Genomic DNA, 27,169 nt, shown 5'->3' on the forward strand with positions numbered 1-27,169 from the left:
CTGCATGAGCCGCGCCTCACAGAAAGGATGTGCGTCGGGATAACGACCTCAAAAATATAGAGCTAACACAATAGTGTAGGTAAATATGTATTGATACGTATACATTTACTGTTCTCAACTCCATATCTCAGTGCCTCGAAGACAATCATCACCCTGTACTATTCAGCAGCGATTGCGCTTCAAAAACGCCAAAGCTTACATATATTTATCGTCGACGTCGCATGTAAAGTGTTCTGATGCATGCTCCGTGTACCCGGTACATGTATCAAGTGCTGTGCAGCTGGTCCTCACACTGGGTGTTCCTGGGCGTTACACAGAGTGTACGCATGCCGTGACTCCACACTGGCTTCCCCGGCCTCCACATGGCGTGTACAAAGTCCACCCCCCGCGTGGACCCGGCGGGGGACCGGTGAGATGGACCCGGTGGCCTGTGAATTATTAATCCCGGCCGCGCCTCTTCCTGCTCCCCCAGGTGCCTGCCGAGGAGCCAGCGAGCTGCTCCCTGCGCCCCAAGGCCCCCGAGATGGACGTCTTGTACAACTCCACGCTCAACATCTACATATATGAGACACCCGGGGACCGTGGCACGGGGAGGGATGGGGGGGGCTCGGCCTCATCTTCTTTCTCCCTCGAGAAGAACCTTGTCCTGGGGTGGCCCCCAACTACGTCTTCATTAGCTCCACCCTCGCCATCTGTAAGGCGAGATGCCAGGTGGACTGGGCACGGGAATGTTGGGGATTTTCAGCTTTGCGCCAGCCTCCCTCCCCCCCGGAGACCCGTGCCTGTTGTGGTCCAAACCTCAAGCAGCGTGACCCATGGGGGCAGTTATGAGTGGGATAGTAGGTCAGGCAAGCGTAAAGCTGCTCCAGTGTGCATCAGACACCAGCTTATTGATAGAGACACAATACAAAATTGGTGACACTCATCCTGAAATTTTACGCCCCACTACTTTCAAATGTCACCAGCAGCCACTGTGGGAGCGGGACCTGTAGGACATGGAGGACGTGGACTGGGGAAACGGTACTGATGCATGCCCGGAGGTGGCCATCAGGGCACTCTTCTGTCTGATCCAGATAAAGATCTTCCACAGACTTCACATAGCAAGGGACTAATTACAGTAGACAGGGAAGATCCCTATGGCCAAGTGCCTGTGTCGCAAGGCACCCACTAGGACCTTTTATTGCACACTCTGGGAGTGACAGGAGATACAGAAGAACAGATTTTGCATAATCCCCAATTTGTCATTCTGGAGTTCCAAGAGATATTGATGTACCTCGCAGGAAATTGGAGATTTATTCGCTGGTCCCGGTGGTGTTGAAGAGGGACATAGCATGAGTGTGGGGTATTCAGACAATAACACCAAAGAACATGGGGTCACAAGGATGAAAGCCAGCCAGGGGTTGCCTCAGGACCTTAAAGAGGTGACGGGGCAATGGAGGGCTTTCTACGGTCTGGGAGTAGAGGATTCCTAGCCATCTCAAGGATGAGGCATGGAATACTAACTGCGGTGGGGTGTGACTTGAGGTTAATATAATGCCATCCATCCCCACCCCTTCCCACTCTACTCCTGGACTGCAGAAATAGACATGGTGTGTCTGCTCTTGGCCTGCGTACCCCAGCTTCTCAAAATGTCTCCTTGTAGTTGTATCAGTGTCATGTGTACATGCTCTACTTGTTTGTTTATGCATAAAATGCTAATAAAGAGTTGACAGAACAAAATGCCAAAATTGCTTGCATCACCCGTTTCTTATTTACCTTTAGAGAGGCATGGGATGTCAATATCCTGTAGCAGTTCTTCCTCACTTAACACACACGTACTGAGTGTCTGTGATATATGTACTCCCATAGTTACTGGTACAGGAGAATTTGCAGTTTGACTGTGGTAGTTCTTGATGAGTCATACCCACGTTGCCATGAATACAACACAGTATGGCTGTTCATGCACTACAGATGACACATCTCATAAAAAAATAGTTATCTCAATTTGTTAATCCTGAAAAAGTTCCTGTAACACGGAGGTGCCTAATAACTTTTTTTCAACCTCTTCCACTTCTGTCGCTTATTCTGCAAAGATGGTGTTCTCACCTAGTAGGATTGTGCAGCTAGTGAAGGCTTTAGTTAACTAGGCTTGAGATTTCAGTTTAACACTTAAATCAGTACAGACCAACCCTGGGCTATGTTTTCTTCAGTAGTGAGATCCTTGCATCCTCCAACCACCTACCAGCTACTCCATGCCTGGGAAAAGAGGCAGAAGCAACGGGGATATTTTTTAAATTACTTCTTTGTAGCCTTTTTCTCATTATTATATATACCTATTGGGCCACTATATACAAATTCATGTTTACTGTGTGAGTCTATTGAACCCGGTGAAAGAATAGCAATGCATGCAAAATGTAGGCATCTGAGATGTGGACTGGTCAAGGAGAAAGAGTGTCGAGTGGCCTCGTTTTTTAGCCTGAGAAAGCCATATATGGGAGCAGAGGCTTTCCTGCTGAGCGGGAATGGAGGGAGGGGGGTTTGGAGATTAGGGGAGAGAAAGGGAAGATTAGTTGTGGCAGTGGGGAAGATTGCATGCTCCCCCCTTTCCTTTGAAATAAATCGGGGTAGAGTGGGGGTGAGGATTGATTGCATTTGCAGTCAAAACCTCTTGCAAATTTACTCATTGAAATGTACTGCAGGTATAATCGGTTGTTGTGGACCCGCACCCAGGAAGACTGGGTGCAGGAAGACAGAGTCATTCATAATAAGGCAGAGACGTAGATCCTCCAGGAATACCACTCCGCCTAACTCAGCCAGTCTGCTTCATACTCTGCACTGGCTGCCTGTTTAGCAGCGAGTCCAATCTAAGAACTTATGCTACATGCACAAGTGCCTTGCTAATACAGGGCCAATGTATCTGAGACCATTGGTGTTTGGATACTTTCTAAACTGTGCACTCTGATCCAGAAACCTGGCTCTGTGAATGGTTCCTAGGACTAGGATGTCCAGCCAGAGTGGCCGGGTATTTGCGTATATCGGCCCTTAGCTTTGGGAATGATCTGCCACATTCGCTGGGAGCCTGCAAATCGCTCACAGCTTTTCAGAAGCAGCTTACAACTTGGCTGTTTCCACCTTCATAATTGTTAACGTAACTGTTTGATTATCCTTTGTTTAGTGAGGAGGCAAGCGCTGGGAAACCTTTTCTACATAGTAGTCATGTTCCCTACATGTTACTTAAATAATAATAATGATAATAATCAGCACCCAACGGTTTCATTGTCATTAAATGCATTGGGCCTGACTACAAGTTGCACAGTGTGGAAACTTAGCATGAGAAATTTGCTCTAATGTATGGTAACACCTCACCAGTCCCATGTGATCAAGAGATAAACTCCATGAAGGGAGGAATAACTTTGAACAGGTGGTAAATGTGTGCATTGGACTCTGTGGGGTATGGTGAAGGGGAGCGGGAAGTGAGTAGGAGAGTAAAGGGGTAGTTAAGGTGTTTTGGGGATGGAACACTGAATACACTGAATGAATACTCCCTCCATCTGACAAAAATTTGGGGACAAGTCTTAGCTGCTGCTGCAGCCAAAGCTGTGTCATTTCACAGTGTGGGATTACTGCCTGATAAAATTGGGCATGATTTTCCAACTCCTGGGTAAACCAGGTATGGGCCCACTTATTACCAGGCAAGGGGAATTCCATACGGGAATTCTACTCTGTCTGTCTCATAATCAGCACATGATATGTGTGTGTCATGATCCCCTACACAGAAGATATCCCATAAAATACCCAATCCCCCCTCTCCCTAGTCCCAGCGACCCTGACTCAATGACCATCTGGACAGGGGCGTGGGAGCTATGACTAGAATTACTAGGAAGTACTCAGAGTAAGAAATATTTAAAGCATTACTTCCTAGTCCACTACCATGTTCCAGTCATTGCTTATTTGAGGAATACCCATCCAAAGTCAAGGCAGGCAGTCTCAAAATAAATACACCTGTAAAACCTCACAGGTGACAATGGATGCAGCACCTGTGCAGTACTGTAATATAGCAGACAAATAATAAAGTAACTCACTACTTTTTATCAGAAGCATCACTGCAAAGTCACTCACGACCCTTTAGATCCATCACTGCAAAGCTGAGAGAAGTTTAAATCCAGTTGACAGCCCGCATCCAAACACACAGGAGTCAAGCATGTGAAGGAGCAGGGTTACACTTACTGGTCGAATTCTCTTTGTTGCCTGCTTGAGAGTGTGCAGGGGAGAAAAAAGCATTACCCAATTATACATTACAGTTCCAATGAACCATGTCTTTGAAGAATCACAGACCCTGATTCAAACTTCAGTTAATTGATTACAAGGCCAATAACAGCTGGACACACAAACACTTCAGAATGAGGGTGTAAAAATAAATTGGAACTAATACAAAGCCAAACCTACGGGTGAAGTTAAAATAATTCAGCATACACAATAACCAATTCCAGAAACAGGACGTAGAACATAACTGCGACAATATCAAGAGTCTTGTTTTGGAGGTATGTCGGTAAAAAGCATTAGTCCGTCCCTACACTATCACTATAGTGGCATCTCTATTTAGCATTTCCTAGGCAAGTTACATAAAAGGTATCAGCATGTGAAGGCTTCCTAAGAAGTACACTAACGTTGAATGGGTCAATTAGCGTAAAGCTACAGAGCTCGTTGTAAGATGCTTTCTCCTCTCAAGGCATGGTAGAAGTTCCCATACACTGTCCATAACCCCTTCACAAAAATCGTAGGTCACACCCCTCAACGCATCACAAGATCACCCCATCCAGCTAGCCACCTCCTTGTAGGTAGCTTTGTACGCAGCAACAGTGCCCCCATACTCTTGCTCGATGACCTTGATTCCCAGGTCTTCTCCGGTGAGAAAGAGCACTGTCCCACACTATCAGTATCGCTTGTTCAAATGTATCTTCTCCTCCCTAAGCCTAACTCCTAAAACAAAAGTGTTATTCTAACTAACAAGGATTTTATTTTTCCACCTGCAACAGAAACGTGAGAAAGAAATTCCACATGCACATTATTTCTAAATAGAAAACCTTAACATGAGAGTGAACAGGGAGAAATATACATCAGGCCTACAAAATTCGGGCCAATAAGAAACAACATGTGATTTCATTAAGCATGTCAATACATGATCATTATTATGGTGCACATTTAAATTAATGCGTTACATAGGAACCGAAAAAGGTGCTCATCAGTTTCATATATAATCATTCATGTTAAAGTTTTCATCTACTCACATGCAATTACACTGACGATTTCTCCATGTCATAAAATATAATGACCAAATGTTAACACAACAAAGGATTATGTATGGGTGCGACCTGCTCATGATTATAATGCCCCCCACAAATGAAAGAACAAAACCACGCTCTATCAGTCGCCCCCCTCTGATGACTAGTGTCATCACAATAATTTTCATCTCCCTGTAGAAAGAACCTACCTAAAGTGAAGTTGTAGCCAGTCTTCCTTGATGAAACTTTTCTTGGTTCTTGAGATTCTCATAATGACTGTCCTGCAGTCTCTCCATTCTCCTCTCCGGTTGCCTAGGAGAATTCTCAGCCTGTCTCAATCTATGCCACTTATAAGCTCTTATCCCTCTCGGCAAAAGGATGACACAAATCATGACTATTATGATTGGCTTTAAGACGTAACCAAGAAATTCGTTCCCCAGATTTGCAAACCAACTTGAAATCTTTCCAAATTCTTTACCAACCTTATCCCAAATTCCCTCTGCAGCCAAGTCATGTATCTCGTGGTGTATCTCAGTGATATTACTTATATACTTCTGCAGATCTTTGCTATGGTCTGCAATATAAGTACAGCACTGTTGAACCCTCAGCGTTTTACAGACTCCGCCTTCTTTTGCCAACATTACATCCAAAGCAAGACGGTTTTGCATCACCATAGCTCTTATCGAGACCTTCTCTCTGTCCACAAGTAGCAAAGACTGAGCTGCATTTGCTACAATAGTTGATAACCTTCTAATCTTTATGTCATTTATAATCACTCCTAAACTCAGTATCATTGCTCCAAACACATCTCCAACAATCTCTCCTGCACTTGTACCATGCTTCTCTCTATGGGACGGCTTCCCTTCCAAAGGTTCCAAATCCTCCATATGATGGATCTTGGGTAACACAACAGCCACATATCATGTGCCATACCAATTCAGTGGCAAGCGAATATACGCATTTCTTCTGCACACAAAACACACCTTCTACACCACTTGTACCGCTTCCTGCAAAAACGACTTTGCAGTAGCTTCAATTGTGAAGATGTGATCACACACACTCTGTCCCACAAATATTTTATTGTAGTATGTTTGTACCTGTCTGATGCAAAGTTTCTCTTGCTGATCTAAATCTAAAGCTATTGGACCATAACTTACCTTAGTCCTATGTGCTAATTATGCTTTGGTCCACTCACATTTTCTATCTCTATTGTAAAATTTAACTGCTAATTGACAATGTCTATCTTCTACCTGATCTACAAACTTCTTTTCTATGTCAGTCAACATACAGGTCAAATTATGTCTATGTGCATAAGCTGTATCTAATGTAATAGTAAGTATGAAATACTTCCCTATTCTCTCTTCTTGTTTGTAATAATGATACTTGTTCAGGTGCTTGTAAACTGGAACTTCTGAAAGCAACACATCATAATTAGAGAAGTAATACTCATAATAACCATTACCACAAAACATGCTAAGCAACAAGCTACAAGTGAGTAAGTAAGTAAAATTTTATTGCACAATTATTTAAAATCATTGCAATATGCACATACAGAAAATGACCTTTTAAGTAAAAAAGATGTATTCAAGTCTATTAAAAAAGACAATAAAATTGATGGGTAGGGTAAAGGGAAGGGAAAGCAGAAAAGCCAAGGGAATGTCACTTAGGTAGGTTAAAGTTCAAGCTTGCTCGGATGACAGAATCGAGGAGTTAATTTCTGTAATGAATTTTACAAAGCGAGTCGCCAACTGTGGCGAGTCCCCCCTCATACATGCCTCAAGCGCTTCTTGACATGTCCTGATGCCTAGAAGAAGCCAAATTGGTTTCAGCCAGAATATTCTTTGTGCCCGAAGGCGATGGCAAATGCACAGAATGTGGATTAGGCTTTCCTCTCCCTGGTTGCAAAAATGGCACTGAGAGGAGGCTTCTTTCTTATATCCTTGGCCAAACTTATATGCCTTGAACGGAATTAAGCCGAAACGAAATCTCATTAATTGATGTTTGATATACAGCTTCATTGCTGATGCAAGATATGGTGGTAGAGTTTTCGGGGCATATAGTTTGGCAGCCCAGGTGCCATGAAAAAGCTGGAGAACCTGTTGCATATCCGATTGGTTTGATAGAATTTTAGCTTGCTTGGTTAAAAGCTTCGATTTCATTTCATCGGACATGGAAGAGGACCATATGTCCCCCGCTCTGAGTGAATTGAGACAGAATGTCAAATATTTATTCCATGATGTAGTTGGGTTGTTAAGCAGGGGCCATATGCAGCTCTTCAGCGTATGGGGGTTAGTTTGTTTCGCTTTCAGACAGTATGAGACGTATCTTGCTCCCATAATCCAGCGCATAGAGGATAAGGAAACTTCTTTCCTGATTTGGGCATGGGAAGTCGAATTTGGCAATCGAAAGACCCGGCGATAGCATGATGATTGCGCTCTATCTAGCCAGTTGTTCATTTTGTCTTTGAAGATTATTGCACCAAAGGAGATTGTAGGAAGGAATTTTGAGTTGATCAGTTTTATCAAAGGGTCAAAGTCTTGGGAATGCAGAGCGCTCTTCGTTCTCGTGAAGGCCCCCTCTAAACTACGGGCCACTGCCTGCATCTCGGTTGTATGTACCGCGCATCTCCCTTTATGATCAATCCAGATGCCCAGATATTTATATGCAGTGACAGTCTCCAGTGGTTTCCCTTCTATAAACCACTTGATCTTTTTTCCATTCGCAGGTGAAATTGCCATTGTTTTGGTTTTACTAACGTTTATATCTAGCATATTGTTGTTACAATACTAGGCGAGGGAATTGAGCAAGCTACAAGTGATACCATATGCCAGGGGCAAGTGGTAGTACCTGATACCCTCTCAACTGATGCTGGTAACTGCATGCACACACATAGCAATCTCTCATGTCCATCCTATTCACATACTCGAACACTAACTTTGCATAAGCATTCAATGTATAATCACGTTTAGACAAATCCACATGCAACAAGCAATTAGTTTGATCAATCATAACACTATCAACTCCTAATGTACCCTCTTTTGTGCTAGAAGTGGTAGGTGTGAAAGTCCCTTCTACTAGGCTTCTGCTTCACATGAACTTTTAACAGGCATGATATTATTACTATTATAAATCCTACCATAAGTGTACCTATTACACACGATGTTCTACGATTCGAATATCCAGAACCCATCTTTAGATAGGCTTAAATTGCCGCAGCAAGAGGATCAGTGCAAAGACTCTTCCTCTGCCTTTCACTGCTGCACTACAAAGTTCATACACAGTTCCTTGAAGTAGTTGAAACAGTTTTCACAGTCTGTTGCACAACTATTACCCACTTGCTTTTTTGGAGGGGAAAATCATTTGTATTTGCATTTCTTATAGTGTATATTACAGAATTTATAATTGCTTCGCAGACAAACATCATACCTTTTGTACATCATATCATTGTTTAGGACCAGGCATTTGAACATGACTTGTACAACATTTCCTTAAACATTACCGCCAACTTGAGGAGGCATGTGGGTATAAAGTGTGTGTCTATTGTATGTACTGTGAGCGCAGCGTAAGAATTATTATGCCCTTCCTTAGCCCTCTTTCTTCTTCTACAGAAAGATCCCTAAGTTTATTATTCTTCCACTCAGGCCTAGGTTATCTTATTTTGAACTGACTTTTATACACAGTTCACAGTTCAGTTTACATCCCTTATGAGATAAGAGCTAGTGTACTTGAAGGAAGTGACCCGAAATGGGCAACCCGGGTAACTTGCAACCACCTCTCGGCCTTCCCAGAAATGAAGAGTCGGGACGACAGTGGAGAATACAATCTAACACTTTTATTAAAAAGTACACTGCAGTAGAGCCCGGTCTGACCAGCCTCATGGGATAGCTGTCAAGGGACTGACTTCAGAACACTTGGTAACACGAAATAAGCCTTCCAACACTTCCCACATCCTGCCCCTGGTGGAAAAATACAGCTTGGGCAAAGACTGAACAAAGAAGGCACAGAGGGATGAGCTACCAACTGCAGAATGGGTACACATTATCAGGCTCCCAAGATCATCTTGCTCGGTCTCAGCTCTCTCTAGTGTCGGAGCATAACTATGTGCAGGGATAGGCATGCAAAGGTGAATAAACTATTCTCTTTGTGCATCTGGGTTCCAACCTTGAATATGATAAGAGGGAATTACTGGACAGCAGCTTTCTGCTGAGGCAAGCAGCGAGCGGGGGCACAGAGGCCGGGCTTCAATTACAGGAAAAAATGGCTGCCACATGGAAGGAAAATGGCATCTCAGATGCTAACTTTAGCCTTCACAATGTTAAAAGTGGCTGGTCACAAACATTTGCAATATTGATCAATACAAAGCAGCTACATGAATGCTAACATAACGCAGTATACGATATGGGGGACGGGGCAGTGGCACAATAAATTCTAACAGACCCTCCTTTTAGAATTCATTGCTAAGTATTTATTGTTGCTATCAACAATGGTCTTTAGAAATCTAATGGGGAAAATGGGCTACATAAACAACATTTAACCATTTGGGTGATCATCAGCAATGTTAGGTAGATTCGCATATCAATATTCAAAAATGCCCTCATCGATTCACATCAAATCATGAACAGCCTGTACCATGATACCGGAGGGCTTAGCTGTTTGCTCTCGAACTCTGGGCTGGGTGTTAACTTTCGTATGCAATAAGTACAACCAGCAGGAAGACAATTAATGCACAGACAACAAGTAAATACAACACCTGCAATGGCCACTGAGAATAAGAGTATTTTCCATCCCCAAGTCGCTATAAGATACCAAAACCACCTAGACAGGTTCTCCTGGTGGATGTCAGAGGCTAGTCTGTGTAACTTTTGTATTGCTACATAGACATTCAGGGCGTGGTCCAGTATGTATGTGCACACATCAACAACTACCTATGACGTGACAAGCCCCACCCCGATCAGCAAAGATGACCTCTAACACCATCCTGTTTTGAAGGGCAACAAGTCTCATAGCCTGAAGCTCTGCTGTAATGTTGGTCAGTATGCCTGCTGGGGTGTTGATACTCCTTCTACAACTCTCGTGAGTCTACATATAGTACGACTGTTATGCATAGGGCCCCAAAATAGCAAAATACCCTTAATGGAATCTGTAAATTGCTGTGCGGTAGTCTCAGTCTGCGCTATATCTTTCGTATCAAGAACCCTTCTTACTCGAGACAAATACACACTCCTGCATTGCAACCTGTGGTCTCTATGATAATTGGATGGTGCTATATACACAGGGGGCAAAAGAAAAGACACATAGCACACACCAGACAACCCCCTAGGAAGCCATACGTAAGCCTGGGACCCACATACAAAATACATGTTGTGGGGCAGAAGCAGTGGTGGACTATTAGTCATGTTCAAATCATAAGTATAGTTGCAGGTATTCTCTCCTACTGGAACCCTTCCAAAACCACAGAGACAAAAACTAGTTGTTGATTTAATTATCTGTACTGGCATTGCCTTATCCTGAGTAATATTACGCAAGTGAAAAGACCTAAAATATTCAGTGACGTTAAAGTGCTGGAAATCCATCATCTCATTTTGGAGCCATATAACATTTTTTTTCCTGTCATAAACATTCATGCAGGTATCAGGATGTAGAGAATCAGTAGTCCCATCCCTCCCCAGGGTAAATCCTTGGTGAGTTGCTATATAACCCAATACAGCCTCATAATTAAGGTATGTCATATTCATTGCATCTGCATGATAATGGACATAAACCATGGTGAAAAACTGGAAGCAGGCTTCGCAGCTGGGCAAATAAGAGAGGGGAAGTGACAGTAACAGATCATTGTACGCATCACTGAAGGGAGTAAGCCGCAAACCTAACAATCGGTGACATTGGTGGTATGGTAAGCCCGATGGAACATCTGCAGGATACATTGTCCACATAAGTTTGCCGGTGTCTTTCCTTATGAGGGGCCAAATTGACAAATACGTGTTCAGAGGGAACAGGAGTAGTGCCAATCAGAGAATTCACAGGATGTATTTCTTCAAGGAACCATATAATCTCTAACACTGCTACCAAAGCAACAAAAACTATTATTAGGAACACTATCTTAGTCTTGGTGGGCCAGCTACACCATGCTGGGCTATGTTGCTCAAATCGTGGTGCTGCTAAAGGCTGTTCTTCTTCCATAACAATGCGGCCAAAGGGGTACATTTTTACATATTCAAACTACGAGAGAAAAGTCCATGCTATGGAGCCAGGTATATGAAAAGGGGGACAAAGACAATAAAAATAAAAACACACAGTTCGGTGTCCATAGACTCTTATTGTTCATCAACAATGGTGCTACTGAGCACTTCGCTGTGCGGCTGCACGGTCACAACACTTTCTGTCTCTTCACTCAGGTTAGGGCAGCTTCCCTCCTGGGAAGGCACCCCCCACTTATCCTGTCCAGTGTCTCAGACAATGCACCAATCTCCCTCTCCCTGATCTATAGTTGGTAATACAGACAAGGTACATGGTCCCTATTCTTCATCCATGAAGTCCATTCCTACTGACCTGACTCTCCCTTGGGTGCACTGTCCCTTCGCCGACAACACAAATTGTACCTGGCCACTCCAGGCACTGTCTCGTCATGAAAAAGGATCTTAAATTCAGAGGGGGCAGGGGACTGAGACTCAAGCTCCTGTGGACCAGATGGAGGAGAAACCTGGACAGCCCTTATTTCTGGGGAACCACCTCATTCAGAGCAGCGTCGTTCCCCTCTTCTGTCTGTGCCCAGGTCAGTTGGGCATTAGAAAAAGGACCAAAATGAGGCACCTTGATGGGGGCGTGGCCAGGCGCCAGTGAAGATGGCCACCTGACTCGGGAGCTCCGTGGAGCCGAGCCCCTTACCCCTTGAAATCCGGACAGGATCTGTTTTACCTGCACTCCTAAAGTAGCGATAGCCCGTCGCTGTGAAGCGGTGCCGGTAGCACCAACTCCGGAGCCTCTGCCTGTCTCCTGTGCCGAGCTGCGATCCTGCTGTCTGGGCCCGGATGCCGGCCGGGGGCACTGGAGTGGCACACGTGGGCCGGAGAATCACGGGAGGCCCCAGCTTGACAGCCTGGCGTGAGGTGACGGCGCGAGCCAGGGCCTGCATCGGAGCTCACGCCCCACGTATGGAGCCGAAAGGGTGCCGGTGGAGGGGCACTGACCTCGGGGGCCCACAAAAATACCAGAAAATTGACGCTGGCTCCCAGCACCAACGGCCGGAGCTAGCGAGTGCCCCGGCCCGGTGTGTGCTGGGGGCACGGTCCGAGGCTTGTGGGACCCGGCGGCGTACCCGGATGCTTGGCGGTGACCTCGACCTAAGGACACGGCTGGGGGAGAAGCGAAGGGACCAGGAAAAAGCCGCCACTAGCGAGCCCAGAGAGGGCCCAACACAGCGCAGGAGCCACCAGGATGCATCTAACCCCCCCATCCACACCCCCCGGCAGAGGGAGGGGTGCTTCGGGTACAAAGAGGGCACAGTACCGGCCACACATAGAAGCCTCTGCAGCTATTCCGGACACGTGTGGGCCTTTTTCGCTGCGAGACCCTGGAGACATTGGCAACGGGAAGAAAAGGTGGCAGTGACGTCGTTGGAGCCTAATTCGGGTTGGAGGTCGGCTGGGGAGTGTTGTTGCCAGTGGACTGCGCCATTCTCAGGGGACCACTGCCTGCGGGACGGTGCCTCAGTCAGAAGCTGGGCAAAATATCTGCTGTGACGCAGCGGAGAGCGTGCTGGGTGGACGACAGCCGCCTGGGGCCCGACTGGTGGTACAGGACCACACCTAGCAACCAAGTGAACTGGTTTACAGCACCGGGTGAAAGTGCGAGGCCCCTGGAGTGTGCCTCGTGCCAAACGGAGGCAATAGAGGGAGTTCTCAGACGGGCCAATACACGCCGTGGGACCATGGTGGACTGCGTGAGAGTGTCGACACCATGAGGCCTAAGCAGAACGTAACAACGCAGTCTAACAAACTAAACAAATATGCAATCCAGATGGGAACCCCTCAGACGGAGGGTGCGGGAGGAGACCAGTCCACCCCGAAAGAACCGTCGCTGGCTCCCATCATGGTGGCCATACAGACATTGGGCGCTAACCTAGAGATGAAAATTGACAAGGTCTCCATCAAAGTCAATCTTCTCCGCACCGACCTCAGTAAAACATCAGACAAGGCCAAGGCAAATGAAGCTGATATCCGGGAGCTCCAAACGTCCACGAAGGCACTGGAACAACGTGTTAACGATTTGGTGCACCAGCATCGTCAAGTGGCCCTGAGGTTGGAGGACCAAGAAGGATGAGCCCGCAGGAGTAATATCCGCGTGGTAGACATTCCGGAGAATTCTAGCGTGGAACTTTTTCTGGAGGACCTGATCCTCAACCACCTTAAGCCTAAACGCCTGTCCAACATCTTCACCATAGAACGTGCCACCGTGCGCCTATCCCTAAGTCCAAGCCGGGGGGCCCCGCCCACGACGATAATAGCAAAAATCCTGAATTATAGGGACAGAGACGCCATCTTGCAGGCTGCAAGGCTGGCGGGAGACTGTCACAATTCGTTTTTTCCCGGACTTCATGCTTCATGTACAGCGAGAGAGGCATTCCTTTGCGGGCGTGAAGGCAGCACTATGGGATAGAGGCATCAAGTATATGATGTTTTTTCCTGCCAAGCTCAAAGTCCTGGCGGGGGGCAAATCTTTGTTCTTTACCACGCCGTCGGATGTGCAAGATTGGCTGGACAGGGAGTCATCAAGAGCTTCGGACCGGGCTGAAGGTGGGAGCTGGAGAGACAATCAGGCTGCCTCGCCGGGATCGACGGCCCGGAAGGTCGGATGTGGATGGACAGAGTCAGCACTTCTGGAGGTCGAAATCTGTCAGTCCTCGGTGGGGTACTCTTCGAGAGGCGGCTGAGCATTAGTGATGATGGACCTACTGACGTGGACCTCTACGAACTGTAATGTATTGTAGGATCTAATGCCCGGGTATGGGTCCTGCCCTCTCTGGTAGATCCGGGTGGAGGGGGGGAGCTATCTAATCCTGAAGGGATGGGTGGCCTGAGGTGTGAAGGACAGAGATTGTTGAGGGTCCTCCCCTCTCTTCTATGACTATGTGGTCCATACTGTCCCAAAATGGACTGAAACATTGACTAATCAGGGTAAGGCTCTGACCTAAAATGGATGAAACTAAATCCATGAGGAGTGTAGGATTTGGTGGTATGATGTTACAAGATGTGGGGTGGGCATGGGCGGTGGCTGGAGCTGGAACCGGCGCACGCTCCTCTTAGAACAGGTTTATCGGGAGGGGAGTTTTTTTCTTATTTTCTCCCCATTCTAGGTTTGGGTATTGGGCGAAAGCCGCTCTGCTAATTGGTGATGTGGGTAGTTCAAGGCCTACGGAGCAGGGAAGCAAGGAGGGGGGTCTGTTGTGGTTGGGAGGACACAAGTTTTTTGGGTTAAGGGGGGGGAGGAGATGAAGTCACGGGATGGGGGAGTGTGGGGGTAGTTTGGTAAGGTCACACCGAGGTCAGGCACAGATTTTGGAGCAGAGAGTCGAGGACCACACAAACAACTTGGTGAGAAACAGTACATGTGGCTATGAAGTGGGATAAAAGTTTTAAGCTGATTAGCTGGAACGTCAATGGGTTGGGAGACAAACTCAAACGGAGTATAGTGTTGCAGTTTATCAAGAGTCACCTCCCTGATGCTGTTTTACTGCAAGAGACCCACTTGAGGAGAAACATGTGTCAGGCACTAAACAGATGGTGATACACTTTGACGGCACATGCCGGTTTCACATCGGGGTCCAGAGGCGTAGGAATCCTTCTGCGCCGTAACTTTCCAAAGATGGTCGACAGTACAGAGGTGGATCCCCAGGGGCGCTTGGTGGCTATTTCAGGGAAATGGGAGGGTCGCAGACTTAATTTGGTAATGGTTTACATCCCACCGGGCCTCCAGGCGCAATCACACCAGGATCTGGGGGAACTGTTCCTGTCCCTCCCAGAGGGGCTCCTCCTGATAGGTGGGGACTTCAATGCTGTTGTCTCCGGTCAAATGGACAAGTATCCGGCTAGGGACATTGGGGAGGGACAGAGGTGGCTTCCCAATCCCAACCTGATGGAGGCATTCGGTCTTATTGACCTCTGACGCCTCCAACACCCGACGCAAAAACAATACACTTTTCAATTGGGTTTACACCACACCTTCTCAAGCCTGGACTACCTCCTTGCACCAATGCATCAAGATGCGACGATTCGGGAAGTCACCCACTTAGCGCGGGGTATATCATATCATTCCCCTCTTTGGACACACATAACAATGGCGACCGGAAGGTTGGATGTGTGGCCCCTATTGCAGCCTGGCAATTAAGAGGCGAAGACACCAAAAAGAAACTGACTCAGTCGATCGATCACTTCTTTGAGAAAAACGTGGGGACTGTTGATTCAGGGGTGGTTTTGTGGGAAGCTTTCAAGGCGGTGCAAAAGGGGGGAGGCCCTCTCGGTGATTGCGGGACGCCGCAAGGAATGAGAGGCACAAGTGGTGACTTTAGAAACTGACCTGCGGGCACTTGAGAGTACTGTACAGAGTGATGGGAGCCCCGACACGATTAACCAACTCCAATTGAAAGCCGCAGAATACAAAGACATGGTCTCCGATGCAGCCAAGACACTGGCGAGAGACAGGGAGGGGAGACTATATGACCAGGGCGACAAGGCAGGCAAATTAGTAGCATGGTTAGACAAGAAGCAGCAAGCTCAGAAAGTGGTGGCTGAACTTAAGGGGGAGGCGGGGATAGTTATTACGGAGTCCAGCGAAATTGTTAAGGAGTTTGCGACACACTTCAAAAGGGTCTATACTAAGAGCTCCGGAAGGTCGGAAGACGAATCGACGGCATTCTTGGGTGACACCGCACTCCCCACCCTCTCCGTGGAAGAACAAGAGGCTATGGAAGCACCCCTGGCAGTAGACGAGATAGTTAAGGCCATTCATGACCTTCATCCCGGTAAGGCCCTTGGACCTAATGGTCTGCCGGTGGAGCTTTACAAGCTCAAACCCGACAGCCTAGGAACGCACCTGAAGCGAATGTTCAAAGAAAGCAGAGAACAGGGTATATTACCCAGGGCCCTGCACATTGCCACTATCGTTGCTATCCCTAAGGCGGGGAAACCCAGAGAGTCCTGTGTCTCCTATGGACCGATATCACTGCTCAACGTTGAGCCAAAACTCCTCGCCGAGGTGCTGGCCAATAGGCTTAAGCCGGTCCTGAACACCCTTGTACACCCAAACTAATCGGGATTTATGCCCCTTTGTAACACGGCACTTAATTTGCGCCATCTCCATGGCGTGTTGGGTTGCTGCCATAGGTTGCGCGAGGATGCAGTGGTAGTGTCCTTGGAGGCAGCGATGGCGTTTGACACTCTTGGGTGGTCGTACATGATGGCTGTACTTCGGAAATTGGGGTTCGGCCCAAACTTTATTAGCTGGGTGCAACTCCTGTACACAGAACCTCTAGCTCAAGTAGTTGTCAACAATAAACTTTCAGAGGTTTCCCCACTGGAGAGAGGGACGCGGCAGGGGTGTCCCCTCTCACCTCTGCTCTTTGCTCTTTCCCTAAAACCCCTGGCAGCCTGGATTAGGCAGACCCCCTCTCTGAAGGGGATAAGGTGGACTGACTGGTGGGAGGACAGGATCTCGCTTTATGCAGACGACATCCTCCTGTACCATACAGTGCCGCATGAGTCCCTCACTAATGCATTAGATATCTTTAGGAGTTTCGGAGATTACTCCGGCTACAGCATTAACTGGGGAAAATCCCTCCTTTATGTCCTGTACGGTGCCCCCCCACAGACACCGGGTGATTGCCCGATCCAAATAGTTAGCGTTGGCTTCACATATTTAGGAATTTTCATTTCTAAGGACCGGGCCACACGGTATGAGCCGAATCTCCTGCCACCTCTACAACGGCTCCAAAGGAACGCTGCAGTCTGGAAGAACCTCCCATTGTCGCTGTTGGGCCGGACAGGTCTTTTTAAAATGATGGCGCTGCCACGGTTCCTCCACGCCCTCCGAAATCACCCGGACTTAGTCCCACAAAAGTACTTCGCTGCTGTCGAGGCTACTCAGAGAGAACTTCTATGTACTGGAGTGCCCCGTATCTCCCTCCAAAAACTCACGCTGGGCTGGATCGACGGGTTATAGCACTCCCGGACATCCGGAAATATTACTGGGCGGCGCATTTGTCGGCCATTAATCAGGGTACATATTGTGCGGGGAATGATCCAGGATACGAGATTGACAAATGGCTCCTTCCGGGTGGAAACTTCGAGGCGGCTCTTTACTCCAAACCGGGAAGGTACCGCCTTAAGGGTCCCACTAAACACTCAGTCCAGCTGTGGCATATAGTTCAGAAGAAACTGGGCTGGGCTGGTAGGCTCACCCTAGCAACCCCGCTGTGGGCCTCTGAGAAGCTAGGCACTCTTAGCCATACCAAAGGATTCCGGAATTAGGACCTTATAGGCATATCTCGTATAAAAGACCTTTGGGGCCCTGAGGGGGTACTATCATTTGACACCCTTCAGCATACATATGAATTAGCACGGACGGAACACTTCCGATACATACAGGTTCGACATGCACTCCAGGCCAATATTCCTCCCGGGACACACCTCCCGGAGTAATCACCTCTGGAAGACAGGTTACTTGATGTCCACCTCCAGGAGAGGGCCATATCGCTAACATATAAAAAGCTCATTAATCATACCCCAGATCCACTACTAGCTCTCAGGTGGAAATGGGAGGCAGACGGACTTGAGATTGATGACGAAGAATGGCGAGAGGCGTTGGCATCCCCCAAGGAAGTGGCAATATCAGCCAAATTGCAATTGATCCAGCTGAAAGTCCTGCATAGAATATACATCTCGGGTACTAGGCTAGTCCTGATGGGGCGGAGTGCAGATGGACTCTGTCGCAGGGGGTGTGGGGAGACAGGCACCTTTATACATATACTGTGAGAATGCCGGAAGATTTAGATTTACTGGACACGGGTGCTCAATTGTTTGAGGGAGGTGTGGGGGGTGGAATTGTGTTCTGAGGCATAGAGGCGCCTCCTAAACATATAGGAGCCCTCGGACCTCTCAGCGAAAGGCAAACTGGGGTTACGTTGGGCCTTGTGGTAGCGAAGAGGAATATTGCAAGGGTATGGGGGTCTGCCACGCCGCCAACGCTTAGTGCATGGAAGAAAGACATGGATCGGAGCATGGTACAGCAAAAGACGGTTTATGTAGCCAGGGGATGTCCGAGGAAGTGGATGGCGGTGTGGTCTAACTGGAATGAATACAGGGGAAGAATGTGTGAACCCCCCATGATTACCCCCATTGACAAGCTAAATGATTAATGATCTCTGTAAAAAGAAAAAGACCTATACCCATGAATTGCCGTGATTTGCCGATGTTTTTTTTCTCCTGTGCATTCGATGTATGTATATCATATGACAAAGATATGCCTTGTGTGTGACCACCACTTTACTTTGTTCTTTTTGCAAATAAAAAGGTTTATTAAAAAAAAAAAAAACGAGGCACCTTCTCCATCTCGTGGTCCCCTATGCCTTCACGGACCCGTTTGTCGTAGGGGAGAGGAAGGGGGACTCGCTGGTAGTGTGATAAGTGAAACCAGTGCTTCCAGCCATCTACCTTCACTGCTGTCCACGTGGCAAGCAGGACCAGCAGGGGCCTCTTCCACCTCGGCTCTAAACACCCTCGCCTCTGGTAGTTCCAGACCAAAACAAAGTTGCTAGGCAGGACGCTGTGCCCTGGCCCTTCAGCTGTTGGTGGGAGTGCCTCATGTATCTGTTGATGAATAGAGTGCAAATCTTTAGTTAACTCGAATAAGTAATCTACAATTAATAGGAATCCAATTTCAGAAGTGGCCTGGGTGGGGAACACCCCACACATTTGCAGGGTGCCTGAAAACAACCTTGCGCAGGAATGATCCTATCCTAGAATGAGCTCACTCTCCTGGATAATATGGCAAGGGGTAGCACGTCTGGCCATTGCAATCCTGTGCTCTCCCTGATCTTTGTCAGCTTGTACTTCTCAACTAAACCGGCTGACTGACTTTGTATTGAAGTGACTCCCGTTGTCACTCCAAATCAAATGAGGCAAGCCAAAGCATGGGAAAAACTCCTTCAAAAAGGTCTTTGCCGTCGCTATGGCTGTGTTCTCTTTACTGGGGTAAGCATCAATCCATTTACTGAATGCACAAACAACCACCAACACATAGTTCAAGTTGTTAAATTGTTCCATTTCGATGTAATCCATCTGGAGAACCTTGAAAGGGAAATAAGGGGGTAGAAAATTTCCAGGAGGTGTAGGGGTACTTTTCCCAGGATTATGTGTCAGGCAAACCATGCAGTGCTTCACTAGATGAGCAGATCCTTTATGGATATAGTCATTTTGTCATACGGGATCCAATAGTTTACATATCCCCTTTGTACTAATGTGCACAGGGCCATGTGCCATTGTAACTACAGGGAATACATATGCATCTGGTAACATCCATCTTTGCTTTTCCGATTTATCGGTCCAGCACCCCATCTCATCTAAGTGTCCTGTACTCTCCTGCCACGTTGCCAGCTCCTCAACTGTTGCCTCACTCTGTATTTCTCTTACATTTTCCAGTGTCCCATTGTCAGGCACCAATCTAGCTGGCCCCGCCACAAACATTCTCTTCATCTTAGACCTGGCTGACTCTTTAGCTGTCTGATCTGCAAACGCATTCCCCCTCCCCACTTCATCAGTAATCGCTTTATGGGCACTACACTTCACTATTGCCAGTCTTTTGGGAAGTGCCAAGGCTGACAAAAGCCAGTGTATCAAAGGGCAGTGCTGTAACTTTGTGCCACGGGAAGTCAGGAATCCCCCATGGGCCCAGAGCCGCCCAAAATTATGGGCTACTCCGAACGCGTATTAGCTGTCAGTATAAATATTACCAGTCAATCCCTCACTTAACTTACATGCTCGCAAAAGGGCGACCAGCTTTGCAGCTTATGCTGATTGGTTGGGAACATGTGATGTCTCAAGTACAGTGTGCAGCGTAGTAATAGCATACGCTGCGGTGGTGGTGCCATCTGACAGATTGAAACATGGGCCATCGACATGTAGTTTTCCTTGCGCGTCAGATAAGGGAACGTCAGTCAGGTCTACCCGTCCCTTCGTCTGCTCTTCCGTTCGGAATAAGTAATCATGGACATCAGTGTCCTCATTTACCGAAGGGAGGGGTAGTAACGTGGCTAGGTTCAAAGTAGCACATATTTTAATTGTGATGTGTGGTGCAAACAGAGTAAATTCATAGCCAGTCAGTCAAGCACTGGTAAGGTACTGCATCTTTGTCTTGTTCAGAAGCGTGTCCACAGTATGGGGTACTATTATTACTGTGAGATCAGTATTGAGGACTTGCCCTGCCGAATGTCGAATAGATACAGCTGCAGCCGCTCTTAAACAGCTCGGTAGGGCTCTGGTGACAGTGTCAAGAGCAGCAGAGAAATAAGCACACAGCCTCTGCTTACCTCCAAAGGCCTGTATGAACACAGAAAGCGCACATCCAGCCATTTCATATACGTCCAACGCGAAAGGCTTGCGGTAATCAGGAGTACCAAGCACAGGTGCAGAGCGAAGCGTGACTTTTAATTGCTCAAAAGCTTGTTGACATTAAAGCATCCAGGTAAAGCTTCATGCACATCTTTAGTTGTTAAGTGGAGTAGAGGCTTTTTTAGTAAAGAATAACCAGGTATCCAATGATGACAATACGAGGTGATGCCTATGAAAGCACGCACATCCCTCGGAGTCCTGGGGACGGGCATCTTAACAATGGCATCAACACTGTCAGGTGTTAGTCTCCTTCTCTCCTTCGACAGTAGGTGTTCTAAATAGGTGACCTCCTGTCGACAATGTTGAAACTTTGAAAGGGACACTTATTGTCCATGTTGTGCCAAATGTAGCAGCAATTTGGCTGTGGCATCTTTGCAACCCTCTTCAGTATCGGAGGCCACCAGCAGGTCATCCACATATTGTAAGAATACGTCACCTGCGGGAAGAGAGAGGGAATCCAACTGACTTTTCAGGGCTCGTCTATATATACTAGGACTTTCAGTATACCCACTGAGGAGCTCAACAGAATTGGAAGCTCCTGCCGACCAAGGCGGAGCCAAAAAGGTTGCGACTACCCAGGTGAATGGGGATGCTAAAGAAAGCATTTTTCAGGCCAATCACAGAAAATAATTTGGCTCTGGAATGAATCATTGTTAAGAGAGCAGTAATGTCAGATACCACTGGAAACTGAGGGACCACTATTTTGTTAACCTCCTGTAAATCAATCAGAAAGCGATAGACATCCGGATGAGCATCAGGGAAATCCAATGGTGTCTTTTTAAGGATGGGGAGAATAGGGCTTTTACACACATTCGCAACTGTCTCCTTAACCACCCCCTGTTTTCTCAAATCCTCTGTAATCTGCTACAAAGCCAGTTCCCCCTCCTGTGGTATTTTGTACTGGAAAATACGAGGCAGCACAGCATTATCTTTAATCATAATTGAGACCGGTGGTATCTGAAAATACCCTACATCTGTATCTCCTGTTGCCCACAACGTGGGCGGTACGTCTTTAAATTCAGTGGGAAGTGGTGCATCATTTGCAAAACACTGTTTGGTACTGGCTACATCCGGTCATATTTATTGTAATATAAACACCATCTGGAGAACATGAAATTGTAGCATGCAACCTTTTCAACAAATCTAATCCCATCAAATTTTTTCCGCAATTCGTTGTCAATGAGAATGGCGAGTCCACAGTGAAAGGGCTGATAGTTAAAGCAAGGGGTTCGGAGATGGGGCTCACAACCGGTACACCAAGAAAACCTACCAAGACATTGTTATGGTCAGACAGGGCTGCCGAGGAGACCAGTGAACCCGAAACAGAGCTATTCATTGCATCTGTATCCACCAAAAACTTCTCAGCTGAACCATGCAAATCCGCTGTGACATAAGGACCACGCTGATCTACAGGTATTTAGACCGGTCCCTCACCCTCTCCTTGGCTGTCCTAGTTATAGGACATCCCTGACACATTGTCCAAATCATAATCATCATGATAGTACTGCCTTTCCCGGGGGTCATCAAAATAGTTCAGATTAGAGCTGTTCCCCAAGGAGGCTCCAGCCTGGACCTCATCATGTCCGCACTCACTGCAACCCCGTTCACCTGAACCCCGACCACTTGGGACGCGACCTTCTGCAACAAGTCTGGAAACTCACTCCCCCAATGTCCCTCCTTTCTACAATCCGCACACTGTTTTGGCCCCACCTGAACGCCACTTCCCCCAGTGCCATGTGACCGTTGAGCCAGACGAGTGCCACATCCTCTGCCGGACCGCCTTGCTGCCAGTTGCATTAGTACCTTAGTCTGGTGAATAAATACTTTCATTTGATTTCATGAAAAATCATAAAAGGGTTGAAAACCACCATACATGAAATGAACATTTTGGAATAAAAACAGATAAGTATAAAACATACAGACAATACCATAAGTGAGTTTCTAGACGGGTAATGCTAAAACTTGTTTGGTTAGTTTTTCTTTTTTTTTCCAGTTCTGTTACTGTCGTTTTCAGGTATTTTGTGGCTCTACAGGACAGTTGGATTGATAGTCCTCCAAGGCATTGGATGACGGCTGCTCTACATGACCTTATTTGTTCCTTCGTAAAGGCTTCCTGGAGGACCGTTCTTCGGGTCTCTGCCAGGGACGGGCACATGCATAGTAAATGTAGAAAAGACTCGTCCCCTCCTCCACATAAGCGGCATTCCTTGGGATTGCCATGGGTATTTCCATTTTGGTGTCAGGTCTTTTGATGGAAATGACCCCAGCCGCAGTAACGTTAGGTAGTGCTTTTTCTCCTGGGAGAAGTAGTCTAGCAAGTAAGGTTGGGGTTTCAGCCGCTGATAGCCTTGGATCACGGCCCAGGCGTGTTTTGTTGAAAAGGTTTTTTTGTCTATTGATAAGGAAGTCCGTTTGATTGCCTTTGTAACTACAGTGTGGAAACTGGAATAGGTGGGGAGGGTGAGCCAGGCCTCCTCGAGCTGCATTGCCGTGAGGGAGTCCTTCAGAACATGAACGTTGAGTTACTTTGCCTGGCTTGGGTTTCGATTTCCTCCCAGCAGTGATGCGCAAGGGTATTATCCTCTGCATCCCGCATTCTCCAGTAATATTTGGTGAATGCCCCTTGTCTATCAGTAGTCTGGGTTCTCAGTCCATACTCAAGTCATATTTGGGATTGTAAGATGTGTTGGGGGATCAAGAACAGTTCCTTAAAGAAGGTTAACTGTGCTAAGTTTAAGAAGGTACCTTAGTCTTCAACTCCTTATTCTCCTTCTCCTCATTTTCCCTATGCTCATAGTACTGAGCCATACTCAATATCACCGAAGGGGAGGAGGTGGTTCAAGTGTTCTTAGAAGCCTGCAACTGAGTTGCAATCTCTGGAAGCAGGTTCGTAACAAATCTGTTAACAAACAACCAGACACCTCCTTCTACCCACAAATCCTGTCCACTCTAATCGTGAAACACCCCTTCAAACCGAGTGAAAAAATGGACACACTTTTATCTTTCTTCTGACGACATGCTGTTAACTTATCCCAATCTACTCATCTGGGTGGGATGAGAGAATGCAGGTAAGTAATGATACGACTCAGCGAAGCAAGTATCTCAGCCTTTGGCTTTTCATTAGGTTTTCATTCCTGATCCCATGCCCTAATCTCATTCCAAGTGCCACCCAACTCCACAACATGGTCCAGCGTATGGACCTGCCTAAATATGTCCACTGGCACCAACAACCCAAAAAACATCTCAATATCCACCAGCATCATCACTGTCGATGAGGCGGACTTAATTCTTTGTGATATGCAGTTGGGTTGTTACTATGGTCCGGCAGCTGACTCTTGAGGGCTACACCTCACTCCATCTCCACGGTGTGTAGACCCATTGTTCTTAAAAACGAGCCTCTACCCGTTGTTGCACAGCAACATCCTGTGCATTGGGCCTTTCTGGGATCTCAGGGTGGAAAATAGGATGCACCTCCCTCATCGGGAATTGCGACACAGTGTTCAGTGTTTTCTGATGTAACCTACCTCGATAACCAATCATCGGTGCAACATTACTAACAACATCTTTAGGGGCCATGTCAGTAGCATATACGTGGTCTCGAATGTCATAAATTATTTGCGGTGCTACACCACCAAAACACTGTTCCCACAACCCTATCAATATAGCCGACATGAGCTTGAGGGCATGCTGCTGTACCAACGACTCAGAATCTATCAACATGCTCCACACATCCTCTACACTATAGATCAGACTCCTTGCCCACTGTACAGCCTGATCATCTACCATCTTTTTCTCCTCGTCTCCCACATCTGATCAAATCAGCAACCTCCCCATTCACTCCCGTGCCGCAGCCCAATTCCCCTCATCTACGCCACGCACTTGTGACCCGGCACTCAACGATGCTGTGGATGAAATGTCTGGGAAAGACGCAATGGACGAAGGCCCTGGGACCAATGTTAGTAATGACTGCGTCGAAGGGGTGAAAGAAGGCGGGGGAACATGAATGGGGACAGGAGACACAGTGGGGGGACCTGCAGCTACTGCACCTGCAGCTTGTGAGGTCAGGAAGGGTACAGGCGGAGCCATAGCTGAGGCAGCCAGGTCAGAGACAGAAGGGCCACATGCAGAAACAGGAGGGGCAGAAGGCTGAGATGTCGGAACAACAGGGTATATCCTCTGTGGGGCTTAGGGAAGTGGGGGCCAGGCTTCCAATAGTTCATCCACAAAGGCATCACCTTCCCCTCGGGCAACATAGGACTTACCACATCGCAATTGAAACTTCCTATCAGCACACTCTATACCTTTCTCTATTTTCTCTCTATCGAAGGCTACCGCTTTCTGAGTTACTGTTTGCATTTTCCCTCTCCGGGTATCCTTCTCTGCTCGCATGCGTCTTTGCCTAGCTTTCTGCTACCATACTTGAAGGGAATCAAACATCAACTGCCTACTTCTTCCGGCAAACAAATTTTTCTGCAAATCGTTCAGCTTCTGTTCATCAAACGTACCTGTCGGTGGCCACTGAAGCTCGGTATTGTCCCTGGTATAATTGTGCCATAATGTTCTAAACATAATAGGGCCAATGCTGTGCTTGGTTTAAATATCAAAATTTGTGGTGCCTTCCGGAGGCGCAGGTAGCCACTCCTCCAGCCAAGCTTCAGCAGAACAACAGTGGCACCCCACACACCATCATTTACTCAGACAAGGCATCTTAATATAAGACACATTCACTGTTCACATGAAACAAATAACACACCAAATAAAGGGAGTCAAACAGGCAGCCGCACACTGCACCAAGACCAGACAGTCCGAAGACTGCACCAAAATAAGACAGTCCGTAGACTGTACCAGACAGTCCGAAGACTGTACAAAGACAAGAAGATAGGATCTAGCCCAGGCCTTTTCAAAAGTAAATAAAATTCAGCAGGCGGACAGGCAGAGTGTTTGCAAACACTCTGTATCACAAGGGTCCACAGACCCACCAAGTTCAAACAAGCGAGGAATGGTCCTCAGACCACAATCGACAATATCTCCTGTTGCCCACAACGTGAGCGGCACGTCTTTAAATTCAGTGGGAAGTGGTGCATCATTTGCAAAACACTGTTTGGTACTGGCTACATCCGGTCATATTGATTGTAATATGAACACCATCTGGAGAACATGAAATTGTAGCATGCAACCTTTTCAACAAATCTAATCCCATCAAATTTTCTCCGCCATTCATTGTCAATGAGAATGGCGAGTCCACAGTGAAAGGGCTGATAGTTAAAGCAAGGGGTTCGGAGATGGGGCTCACAACCGGTACAACAAGAAAACCTACTGAGACATTGTTATGGTCAGACAGGGCTGCAGAGGAGACCAGTGAACCCGAAACAGAGCTATTCATTGCATCTGTATCCACCAGAAACTTCTCAGCTGAACCATGCAAATCCGCTGTGACATAAGGACTACGCTGATCTACAGGTATTTAAACCGGTCCCTCACCCTCTCCTTGGCTGTCCTAGTTATAGGACATCCCTGACACATTGTCCAAATCATAACCATCATGATAGTACTGCCTTTCCCGGGGGTCATCAAAATAGTTCAGATCAGAGCTGTTCCCCAAGGAGGCTCCAGCCTGGACTCATCATGTCCGCACTCACTGCAACCCCGTTCACCTGAACCCCGACCTCTTGGGACGCGACCTTCTGCAACAAGTCTGGAAACTCACTCCCCCAATGTCCCTCCTTTCTACAATACGCACACTGTTTTGGCCCCACCTGAACGCCACTTCCCCCAGTGCCATGTGACCGTTGAGCCAGACGAGTGCCACATCCTCTGCCGGACCGCCTTGCTGCCTGTTGCATTAGTACCTTAGTCTGGTGAATAAATACTTCTATTTGATTTCATGAAAAATCATAAAAGGGTTGAAAACCACCATACATGAAATGTACATTTTGGAATAAAAACTGATAAGTATAAAACATACAGACAATACCATAAGTGAGTTTCTAGACGGGTAATGCTAAAACTTGTTTGCTTAGTTTTTCTTTTTTTTTCCAGTTCTGTTGCTGCGGTTTTCAGGTATTTTGTGGTTCTACAGGACAGTTGGATTGATAGTCCTCCAAGGCATTGGATGACGGCTGCTCTACATGACCTTCTTTGTTCCTTCCTAAAGGCTTCCTGGAGGACCGTTCTTCGGGTCTCTGCCAGGGAGGGGCACATGCATAGTAAATGTAGAAAAGACTCGTCCCCTCCTCCACATAAGCGGCA

Source organism: Lissotriton helveticus, chromosome 3_1 (genome assembly GCF_964261635.1).
Source record: "Lissotriton helveticus chromosome 3_1, aLisHel1.1, whole genome shotgun sequence".
NCBI classification, from domain to species: Eukaryota; Metazoa; Chordata; class Amphibia; order Caudata; family Salamandridae; genus Lissotriton; species Lissotriton helveticus.